The sequence below is a fragment of the Panicum virgatum genome, chromosome 8N, assembly GCF_016808335.1.
Source record: "Panicum virgatum strain AP13 chromosome 8N, P.virgatum_v5, whole genome shotgun sequence".
In the NCBI taxonomy this organism is placed as follows: domain Eukaryota; kingdom Viridiplantae; phylum Streptophyta; class Magnoliopsida; order Poales; family Poaceae; genus Panicum; species Panicum virgatum.
This window is the reverse complement of record NC_053152.1, coordinates 12,214,496-12,226,851: the sequence shown is the minus strand read 5'-3', so window position 1 is coordinate 12,226,851 and position 12,356 is coordinate 12,214,496. Positions and strand designations below refer to the sequence as shown.

At 43.6% G+C, this 12,356-nt stretch overlaps 1 non-coding gene across 1 annotated transcript; it reads right to left on the bottom strand.

Annotated features, from left to right (window-relative positions):
• Positions 1–11,126: 11,126 nt before the first annotated feature.
• LOC120687080 lies at positions 11,127–11,233 on the bottom strand. The gene has a single exon (XR_005680580.1). It is a non-coding gene; the product is annotated as a small nucleolar RNA R71 (small nucleolar RNA).
• Between the last annotated feature and the right edge of the window lie 1,123 nt (positions 11,234–12,356).

Here is a 12,356-nt window from a genome sequence, read left to right as displayed (position 1 = left end):
TTAACCCTAGTATGGCCATGCATTTCCTGATCCGAATCACTCGAGGGGCCCAGAGATATCTCTCTTGCAGAGAGGGGCAAATCCCATCTTGACTGACTATGTCTCACAGCATGCTTCTTGACAGACCCGAAAACCATCTTTATAACTACCCAGTTACGGTGTAGCGTTTGATGGCTCCTAAGTACGTCGGTTCACATCTTGAGTACATACGATGATCTCAGGTCTTAGGACACAACGTACATATTGTGTAACGAGAAGTCATCATATCGTGTTGGGTCAGTTCAGTCTCATGTATCACATTAGCCCACATTATTAGTTTGACATCCCTATGTCCATGACTTGTGAAACGTAGTCAATCAACTAATACATGTGCTAGTCTAATATTCATGTGTGTCCTCACATGAACTCCGACTAGAAACATTTTAGAATATCCATATAAGTAAAATGTTTCACAAATACTTCACATAAGCATTAATCAATACAAGTTGTCATCCATGGATATTCAAGGAACACTTTATTAATCACAAATACAAGGAAATATGATTGCCTCTAGGGCATATTTCCAACACTCGGATATCATGTAAAATTAGGAAGTGTTCTCACCTCCCTTGGGAGGCCGCATCTTTGTTATATAGAGATAGGAACAGCCCCTATCGTGGCTTACATGGAAAGGATATTTGGCCGGCTATATTGATGCTCACCAATATTTTTTTAACCTAGATAATAGGTGTATATGATTGGTCAGGAAACAATGCAATAATTCCAGAGTTATGGATGCTTCCTGTTTTTCTTCCAATTCATCCAGGTATTTATTTATAATTTCACACTATTGAATTCAACATTTGATTAACATAATCTATGAACAGCATTTTTCTTCCAACTATGGTCTATGGTTGTGTTAAATTGTATATGTAATTAACTATATGAATCTCATCTGGACGGTTTATTATTGTTTGTAGGAAGATTTTGGTGCTTCTGTCGGATGGTTTACATGCCAATGGCTTACATTTATGCAAAAAGATTTGTTGGGCCCATTACTTTAACTATTCTGGCAATGAGAGAGGAGCTTTACAATATACCGTATAATGAAATCGATTGGAATAAGGCCCATACACTACTATAAAAAGGCCCTTAGGCACCAGTTGAGAAGGGCCTTAGGTACTGGTTTTTCCAACCGGTACCCCGAAACCGAGACTAAAGGCTCTTGGCTTTAACGCCGGGTAAAATAACCCTAAGGCACTCATTTTTGTCAAAAATATGCATGTGGGTGGTGGCTGGGATTCGAACTTCGGACCTCTTGCGTCACGTGTACCTTCTTTACCATCTCACCTTCACATCACTTATGATGGGAAGAAAGATATTTTCCTTTTGAAGTAGTCCTTAGATGAGCCTTAGGTATTGGTTGGTAACATCAACCGGTACCTAAGGCTCTTAAGGTACTGGTTGGTGTTACCTACCGGTACCTAAGGCTCATCCATAGGTACTGGTTGGTGGTGCCACCCGGTACTAATGTAGAAGTTTCCACCCGGTATCTATGGTGAGCCTTAGGTACCGGTTGGTGTTACCCACCGGTACCTAAGGCTCATCCATAGATTCTATCAACCCCAAAAGTACCGGTATGAAGATGAACCGGTAGGTACCGGTTCATCTTCATACCGGTACTTTTAGGGTGGTCCTTTGGCTTGTTTTCTAGTAGTGATAGTTCTTGTGCCAAGATTTGCTACTTAATCCTCTAAGTGCTGAAACTGTACTACTTTCAATCATGTTATTAATTTTTTAGATACAACAAACATTGTTTTGGCTTTTTGCATCATCTAATGCATATAGCCTCACTTACTTATTACATCATTGTCAAAAAGGGCAAATATATCATAATGGGAGGAACATAAAGGATGACGATCATCCTCATAGTCTATCATGAAACATCCACCCATTCTTGGAGTAAAATTCCATAACCACCATTTCCGTTGTATGACATGCCATCAATCATGATATCTTCTATTTCTGTCTCCTGAACCAGCCACCAGTGTCTTGGGCAATAAGTACCTCAAAAATTGCCTGTAAGAAAGAAGTTAAATTTTTATTATTAAAAGCAATATCATTTCCAACATAACCATATGGCCCAAAACAGAGCAGCCACACCCACGAGTTCATGTTTTCTTTGTTTAACTCCTATATTGCTAATCATTTTATCATCTAAAACATCTTTTTTTTTGGGGTAGCCTATGATTTTGATTGGCGGTGAAGACAGCTAATATCAGGGGAGAATTATGTCTCTACCACTTGAGTATGTGCAATTTTGAATCTATCTAGTGCATTTTTGAGCCACAATATCTTTGCCGTTACATATTTTTAAGAACATACACCAGTGAGAAACCAAAACCACTTAATGTGGACTAGCATTGCATTTCCTTACATATCTTGAAACCTATACTACATCAGATCAAATATCAAAACAACGAGATAAAACCCGGCCACCCATGATCAATTGTCATCCACTGTTAGATACATAGGGGGAATAATTATTGACATATTCAATCAAACATCTAAAGCTTGATGCAAGGAGAGAGGCGCCAGCAAGGGGGGCGGCGGCCAGCAAGGAGGCTAGGGTTAGGGAGATGGCGCCCCCCTCTTTCTTATATAGGCCTAGTGGGCACCCCCTTAGATGCGCCTTAGTGGGCCCCACCTTGGGAGCCCCCTAGGTGGGCTGCCCTGTGCCCCACCAATGGTCCAACCCTATGGGCCTCTCGAGGTCCATTAGTGCATCAAATCCCAGTCTAATTAGGATCTCATCCTCATTAGGTTTCTAGCCCTTAAGTGTTTGACCCTATGGGCTCACGCGTGAATAGACATGGCCGAGTACTCCTACTCGCTAATAGTTGATAGCGGTCTCTAGCAAGACGTGTCAACTCCTATGCACGCGCGAATCATATCTATCGAGCCGTCACAATCTTATACATGCTGTTCCCTTTGCCTCACGATATTTGGTCTAGCTTGAAGCCGACCACTCTTTCTTGATCCTGTGATTTGGAATCCTTGGTTAACTCTTAACCCCAGTATGGCCATGCATTTCCTGATCCGAATCACTCGAGGGGCCCAGAGATATCTCTCTCTTGCAGAGAGAGGCAAATCTCATCTTGACCGACTATGTCTCATAGCATGCTTCTTGACAGACCCGAAAACCACCTTTATAACTACCCAGTTACGGTGTAGCGTTTGATGGCTCCTAAGTAAATCGGTTCACATCTTGAGTACATACGACGATCTCAGTTCTTAAGACACAGCGTACATATTGTGTAATGAGAAGTCATCATCTCGTGTTGGGTCAGTTCAGTCTCATGTCTCACATGATCCCACATTATTAGTTTGACATCCCCATGTCCATGACTTGTGAAACGTAGTCAATCAACTAATACATGTGCTAGTCTAATATTCATGTGTGTCCTCACATGAACTCCGACTATGAACATTTTAGAATATCCATACAAGTAAAGAGTTTCATAAATACTTCACAGAAACATTAATCAATACTAGTTGTCATCCATGGATATTCAAGGAACACTTTATTAATCACGAATACAAGGAAAAATGATTGCCTCTAGGGCATATTTCCAACAGTCTCCCACTTGCACTAGAGTCAATCTAGAATGTATCTAATACCCATTGCTCTTGTGTGCCTCTCATGCTTGGGCTGTGGAAGGGGTTTTGTCAACAGATCTGAAATGTTCAGGTCCGTGTGTATTTCGCATATCTTGATCTCACCACGATCGATGAACTCTCGAATGAGATGAAATCGCCGCATAACGTGTTTGCTCTTCTGGTGATTCCTTGGCTCCTTGGCTTGCGCAATAGCTCCACTGTTGTCACGGTAGAGGTCCAGTGAGCTAGAGGCATTAGGAAACACACCAAGCTCAATAAGGAACTTATCCAAACACCTTCCTTCGCAGCTTCTGAAGCTGTGATGTACTCGGCTTCTGTTGTAGAATTGGCCACTGTCTCCTGCTTGGAACTCTTCCAGCTAACCGCACCACCATTTACTTTGAACACGAAACCGGACTGAGACTTTGAATCGTCTTTGTCGGTTTGGAAGTTAGCATCAGTGTAACCGGTTACAACGAGCTCCTCCTCACCTCCATAAACTAGGAACACATCCTTAGTTCTTCTCAAGTACTTGAGGATGTTTTTCACAGCTGTCCAGTGACTCTCACCTGGATCTGACTGGACCTACTCATAACACTTAGAGTATAAGATACATTTGGGTGTGTACTTATCTTTGCATACATGATAGATCCAATTGCCGAGGCATATGGAACTTTGCTCATGCACTCTTGCTCATCAGTCGTCGTGGGACACTGAGTCTTGCTAAGATGTATGCCATGTGACATAGGCAAGAACCCTTTCTTTGCCTCTTCCATGTTAACACTTTGTCAATGTAAGCATCCTGGCTTAATCCGATAAGACTCTTTGATCTATCTCTATAGATCTTGATGCCCAGTATGTACGCTGCTTCTCCTAAATCCTTCATTGAAAAACTATTTTTCAGTGAAGTCTTTACGGACTCTAGTAAAGAAATATCATTTCCAATCAGCAGTATGTCATCTACATACAGGATTAGAAATGTAACAGAGCACCCACTTTCCTTCTTGTAAACACAAGCTTCTTCTTCGTTCTTAATGAAGCCAAACCCTTTGACTACTTCATCAAAACGAATATTCCAACTCTGAGGTGCTTGCTTTAATTCATAAATGGATTTTTGAAGCTGACATATCATTCTAGCATTGGTCGGATCGACAAAACCCTCGGGCTGCATCATATACACGTCCTCGGTCAGATTTCCATTAAGGAAAGCTGTTTTGACATCCATCTGCCATATTTCATAATTGAAATATGCAGCAATAGCTAGAATAATCTGAACAGATTTAACCATCACTACGGGTGAGAAAGTCTCGTCGTAGTCAACTCCTTAAACTTGTCGAAAACCTTTTGTGACAAGTCGAGATTTATAGATGTGAACATTTCCATCCATATCTTTCTTCTTCTTATAGATCCATTTGCACTCTATGGTTCTCACGCCATCAGGCTGGTCTATCAAGTTCCAAACTTGATTTTCCTTCATGGATTCTATTTCGGATTTCATGGCATTTTGCCATCTCTCGGAGTTAGGGTCTGCCATCGCCTCTGCATATGTTGCAGGCTCATCATTGTCTAACAATAATAATTCCCGCACTGTGCGGAGCCTTGCTGACCTTCGTGGTTGCATAGGTGCTTCTGTTGCCATAGGCATCTCAACTTGTTCAGCTACATTAGTGTCACTTGTAGAGTCTTGTCCTATTGGCTCATCTCGAACTTCTTTGAGTTGCACCGTTCTTCCACTGTTCTCTCCTTTGAGAAACTTTCTCTAGGAAAACTCTGTTCCGAGCAACAAACACTTTGCCCTCAGATTGATTGTAGAAGTATACCCTAAGGTCTCCTTTGGGTATCCCATGAATATGCACTTATCCGATTTGGGTGCAAGCTTGTCAGACTGGAGTCGTTTGACAAATGCTTCACAATCCCAAATTTTTAGAAAAGACAAACTGAGAGTCTTGCCAGTCCATATCTCATATGGTCTCTTGTCCACGGATTTTGACGGCACCCTGTTCAGTGTGAAAGCTGCTGTTTCTAGAGTGTAACCCCAAAATGACAATGGTAAGTCCGACTGGCTCATCATTGATCGAATCATGTCCAACAGAGTTCGATGACGTCGCTCAAAAACCCCGTTCCTTTGAGGTGTTCCAGGCGGCGTAAGTTGTGGAACAATTCCACAACTCTTCAAAGGATCGCTAAATTTGTGACTCAGATATTCGCACCCACGATCAGATCGCAAGGCTTTAATCTTCTTGCCACGCTGATTTTCAACCTCATTTTGAAATTCCTTGAACTTTTCAAATGTTTCAAACTTATGTTTCATCAAGTAGACATAACCATATCTACTCAAATCATCAGTAAAAGTTATGAAGTATTGGAATCTTCCTCTAGAAGTCGAGCTCATTCGTCCACACACATCCATATGTATGAGTTCCAGCAAGTCCGATGCTCTTTTTGGAAAATCTGTGAAAGGCGTCTTAGTCATCTTGCCCAGCAAACAAGCTTTGCATGTCTCGTATGATTCAAAATCAAACGAACTTAGGAGTCCATCCTCATGGAGCTTCTTCATGCGTTTCTCACTTATATGACCGAGACGACAATGCCACATGTTGGTAGGATTCAAATCATTTAGCCGAGGTCTTTTAGCACTTATATTACAGACAGGAGAATCATCAAGATTTAAAATAAGTAACCCATTCTTAATGGACGCCAAAGCCACAAACATATTATTCTTAGAGATCACACAACCATTATTTTCACTCGCAAAAGAATAACCATCCTTCATCAAACATGAAGGAGACACAATGTTTTGACTCAAACTAGGAACAAAATAACAATTATTTAGCTCCAAGACAAATCCTAACGGTAGGTGTAGTTGCATCGTCCCGACGGCCAAAGCAGCAACTATTGCATTATTGCCGACATGGAAGTCAACTTCTCCTCTTTCAACGCTTCTACTCTTTGTCATTCCCTGCATCGAATTGCATATATGAGCAATCGATCCGGTACCAATACCCAAGAATTAACATAAGAGTCAGCGAGAAATATTTCTGTAATATGAACAACAAGCGTACCTGAGGTAGAAGAATGATTCTTCAATGTGGCTAGGTACAACTTGCAGTTCCTCTTCCAGTGTCCTGGCTGGTGACAATGAAAGCACCCCTTATCTGCAGCTGGTCCAGGTTTAGCCTTGGATGTAGGGTTTGGCTTGGGGTTTGTAACCTTAGCATTGCCCTTCTTCTTCTTCCAAGAGGAACCTTTCTTCTTGAAAGTAGGCTTATTCTGGACAGCCATCACATGTCCGCCACCTATGCTTTTCTTAATGTCACTCTCTGCCGTCTTGAGCATGCCGCACAGCTCATTCAAGCCCTTCTCAGCCCCGTGGATGTGGTAGTTCGAGATGAAGTTTCCATAGCTCGGAGGTAAAGAGGCAATAATGAAATCAGTGGCCAACTATTGGCCAAGGGAAGCCCAGCTTCTCCAACCTCTGTGTGTAACCAACCATTTTGATTACATGCGGCCCTACTGATGCTCCTTCTACTAGCTTAGTTTCAGCAAAGGCCTTGGACACATTGAACCTTTCAGTCCTGGCCTAAGTCTGGAACATGTCTCGTAGCACCACGATCATATCGTGCGCCGCATGGTTATTCTCAAACTGCATTTGCAGTTCAGGTTCCATGCAAGCTAGCATGAGACAGCTTACTTCACGGTCGTTATCAACCGCCCTCCTGTAAGCATTCCTCTCAGTAACAGGGGCATTTGGAGCAGGCTCTTCTGGCAGTGGGTTGTCTAGAACATCTTCCTTGTTGGCAGCCCTGAGAACAATTCTCAGGTTGCGGATCCAATCCGTGTAGTTTGTCTCATTCAATTTGTTGCTCTCAAGTACGGAACCTAAAGCAAATGGTTGGTTTTGAGCCATTGATCTACAACAAAATAAATACAAAATACTAAGACAAAAGTATTCATGATGGAGCAAAAAAAAATAGAATTTACTCCCACTAAAATCAATATCCCTCTTTTGATTCTTAGTGATTCAAGATCCACAACTAACACGTCCACTAGTGAGCTTTTGCATCACCGCTAGAAGACGAGGTAGATCGGTAAGCAACTCTTGCTAATCATATCTCATATGACTCTTGTTGTTGGGTGACATCTCCATGTCTCGTTCCCAACCTTTATGCCCCAAGGTCCTTAACCATTAAGATGACCTTGTCAAGCTAACCAACTCTTTATGCGTGTATGTATCCGATACAGCCTGTCTAGTCAAGAAAAACCAGTGGCACCCTAATTTCATAGATCCACCACCAATCGTACAAGATATGGGATAGTGCAAGGTTTAGTTGATGGGGCATGATTGCTCGAAATTAATGAGGGATCGTTCTACTTCTACTATGACGCACGTAGTAGTAAAACGTCAAGAACGGTAAGCACATAATTGTGAATTAGTATGGCCCTTGTTCTCATGGTGATCTCCATCTCCATAGAACTTGTTCACCATGTTAATCTCCATCTCCATGTTCATGTGCACCATCCTTCATGTGATGAAAACTCCAAGAACTAGAACTCGCTATTACACCTAATAGCTAGTAAAGAAAATTACATTCACAACTTGGATCATCACAGATTGGCACGCAGGCCATTACATCAAATGCAACAATTCATATGGCTTCTGCCGAATTGTCATAATCATGATACGCAGGTCATGAAATAATTACACACATGCATCACATACACATAGGGGCCATACCGATCACAAAACCTGAAAAACAGAGTTATGCGATTCCAACGTTCGAACTTAAATCGCCGAAAACCCTATCTTCCGGGCCGAATTTTGCAAACCTAAATTTTGCGTAAACAGCCATTCTATTCAAAACCAAGTCTAACTTTTTCTGTAGATACAAACCAGTATAAAATTTGTCTCAATTAGAGTTCGTATGCAAAAGTTATGACTGTTTTACAATAAAACACGCTTTTGCAACAAAATAGAATTCGCAGTAGATCCAATCTACTGCCCTATACATCTCATGCATCTGGCTTATGCCCTATGTTTCGATTCAATCAATTGCATTGATCTCCAACCGCAGCAACCGGGTTTATGTGCACCACTTAACTCCGATGGCGGAAAACCGACCGGTAGGTGTATGTCGTTGCACATCCTTCGCAGCATGTGTTGATGGCCATAATTTCACATTCTAAGCCGTCAACTTCTCGAAAATAATATGAGCTTTACACTATGTTCCATTCATATTTTGTTTAATTCTAACGAGTTCCATGAGTTTTGGATGAGTTGTGATTCCAGGAACAGGTACACAAAAATTGAGCAGAATTGGGCAAAATCCCAGGCCGGGCGGCCTCTCCTAGGCCGGCCGGCCTGGCACCTCCACAGACATGCCCCCGGCTTCGAACCAGTGGCAATGTAACACATTCAAGATACTCTAAGTCGAGGATTAGGCCTTGGTTCAATTGGAAACACCTTAAGGCCTCAACATCCATCCAAAGATCCACAAGGCAGCCCAAGTTCACAAAGTATTCCGAGAACCCACTTCCCTAGAGACTACACAAGACCAGTGCAGAGCCTCGGCCAAGTCAGAGGCCGAGATGGGCCAGAGGGAGGCCGGCAGGCCTCCCCCAGGCCGGCCGGCCTAGCAACTGCAACACCGGCGCAAAACTAACTACCAACCGCCTCCAGGAAGTGATCAGAGCCGTTGTCCGAAAAGCAGTGGCCACATGGCGGCACTCCCAGGCCGGCCGGCCCCACTTTGCAGTGTCTCAAGCTCCGGCTTCACGTGGAAGTTAAGCACACCGACCTTGCCTGCTTTCAACTGACACTACGGAGGATAACTGCCGGTTACCGACCTTGGAAGGGCTATAAAAGGAGGCACCATCCATCACTTCAACACACACCATTGGAGCTCTTCTCTTCCACTTGTACTTTCTAGAGTAGGTTAGTAGCTTGGGAGTTAGAGTCGATTCGAGCTTGCTCGGGACTCCAGAGTCATCGGAAGTCTAGTATAGCTCTTGTATCTTTCTTTTGACTTTATTAATATAAGTTATCTTCTTTACTTTCTGAGTCATCTTTACTTTCCATAGTCTTTTATTTACTCAAGTCTGAAGTTCAGCTTGAGTGAAGTTTTCCTTTAGCTTATTCTAAGTTATCTCTCTTAGTGATCGGGAACTTATCTTACGGGTTTTCTCGCCCGGACTAGAGTATCTCAAGTTAGTGCTCTAGGTTGAGGGGGATTTCTCTTGAAGGCCTCGAGAGAAATCCTAAAACCGAGTGCAGACGTGGTGTCTGACCTTAGGTTAGCTAGAAAGTGTGTTCCACCCCACGGAACCATTGTGGTAGTCGGTAGGTGGTGACAGCCCTATCCGTCCTTTGTAGTCCACCACGTTCGGGTGTTTTCATAGCATAGTGCAGGTTGCCGTTGGACTCCCCTCTCATCCCTTTCTGAAGTCCTTCCTCTTCCAGCCGCCGAAGTAAGCTCTGCTTTCCCAAGAACTAGTTAGGTGTTTAGTCTGATCTGGAGAGGCTAGCTCGATAGTTCAGAAGTGTATCAGATGTCTTATCTCGCTCGTTGTCCTCCTAGCTGCTACCTCTCTAAGGTTTAGAGTCTCCATGTGTCACTCGATCATTGCCTGGCCATTTATCTTACTACCTATCTGGCTTACCCCCGTCTAGTCAGTCGGTCGATTAAGCTAGTACAGTTATCAATCGATTTACGATACTCTTTACCATAGTGCTTCCCTGAGGAAAAATACGATACCCTGGAATACTCCAAGGTGAAGTACTACAGCGGTGATTCTGTGCGGTTGCAGAATATCTATTCTAATCGGGCATAAGAAACGCCAACAAGCATTTCTGGCGCCGTTGCCGGGGAAGCAATTGGCTAAAGATATCATAGATAGTTTGATAAACTCTACTAGTTTGTCGCCGCTAACCGTAGTGGGCTTACCACTGCTCTCTCCATCTTTTGATCGATGCAGAGCAGTGCATGACCGGCTTCGACCTACCAAGTAACATCCACCCAAATCCAGAAAGAATTGGGAGAGTTGTGAGACGCCGCGTCGTCCCACCTCAGAAAAAGCTCACTTGGCCTATCATTTCACCTTCCACTTCAGTATCCTCATCCATGGCTCAGAAGACTCTCCGTCAGTTCTCTGCCCCGTCTAGTAGCCACATTCCTATTGGATTGAATGCCAACCAAGCCGGCAATGATGACTTTGAGCTGAAGACTGGACTCGTGAACATGGTCCAAGCAAGTCCGTTCTGTGGAAAGGCATCCGAGGATGCCAATGCCCATCTCCGGAACTTCTTGGAAGTGAGTAACACCATCAACCCCAGAGGAACTACTCTGGATGACGTCCGTCTTCGCCTGTTCCCGTTCTCACTGCTCGGGAAGGCCAAGATGTGGTTCTACTCCAACAAGGAAGCTTTCACGACATGGGAAGCTTGTTCAAATGCATTCCTAGCCAAGTACTTTCTAGTGGGCAAGACCAATGCCCTCCAAAATAGGATCACTGAAATCCAGCAATTGTCGGATGAGACCATCTCGGAAGTCTGGGAGCATCTCCAAGAATACATACAAGCATGCCCACACCACGGTATAGAAGAGTGGATGATTATCCAGAACTTCTTTCATGGCCTGAATCAGCAAGCCCAGGACCACGTTGACGCAGCTGCGGGTGGTTCATTCCTTTCTCTCGACGTTGTGGGAGCAAAGGCGCTAATTGACAAGATAGCTTCCAACCAAAGTTGGAAAGGAGAAAGGCAGCCAGCCCGTCCCAGGGGTGTGCATCAGATCGACATGGTCGACATGTTAGCTGCCAAGTTGGAACTTCTGATGAAGAAGCTGGAATCTCCGCACCAGGAGGTTAATAAAGTTTCGGAGTCTCGTATGACATGTGAAACATGTGGCGAGACTGGGCACTCGGGCACTTCGTGCCCCTTAACTCAAGAGGACGCAAACTTCGTTGGGAGCAACAACAATCCCAACTCAGGATTTCGTCCTCAGCAGGGTTGGAACTCCAAGCCCAACCTCCCCTTCGGTCAACAACAAGGTATGAATTTCAATAACAATTTTCAGCCCACATTAAAAGACCTAGTGTATGGCCAAAATCAAATAAATGATAACATTAGTAGGAAATTTCTTGCTAATGACAAAATCCTAGAATCTATGGCTGCACAACTAGAGGGATTTAATTCTATTATTAAAAATCAACTGAGCTTTAATAAAATGATAGAAACCCAAGTAGCTTAGCTTGCATCTTCATGTCCTAATGTTAATGCGGGGAAACTGCCCGGGCAACCGGAAGTGCCCTCGAAGGAAAATGTTAGTGCGGTGACCACGCGTGCTGGTAAGACCACAAAAGAGCCACCTTTCCCAAAAGATGCAGGAAAGCAACGGAAGACCGTAACTGCTAGCCGTACCGAAGTTGAAGACAAAGAGCAGGAGGAGGCTGACGACTCCAACACACCTGCTACCCAGGAAGACCCCGTGGAACCCCCGAGAACTTCACGGGACTATCACGACACAACTGCCTTACCATTTCTGGAGCGGATAAGGAAACTAGTGGCAATTCGGCAAATTCGTCGAGGTAATCAAGAAGTTATATGTGAATATACCACTTCTTGACTCTATGCAGGTACCCACGTACGCCAAGTATATCAAGGATATTCTTGGAAACAAGCGGACGCTGCCCACCACTGAGGTCGTGTAGTTAACAGAAGA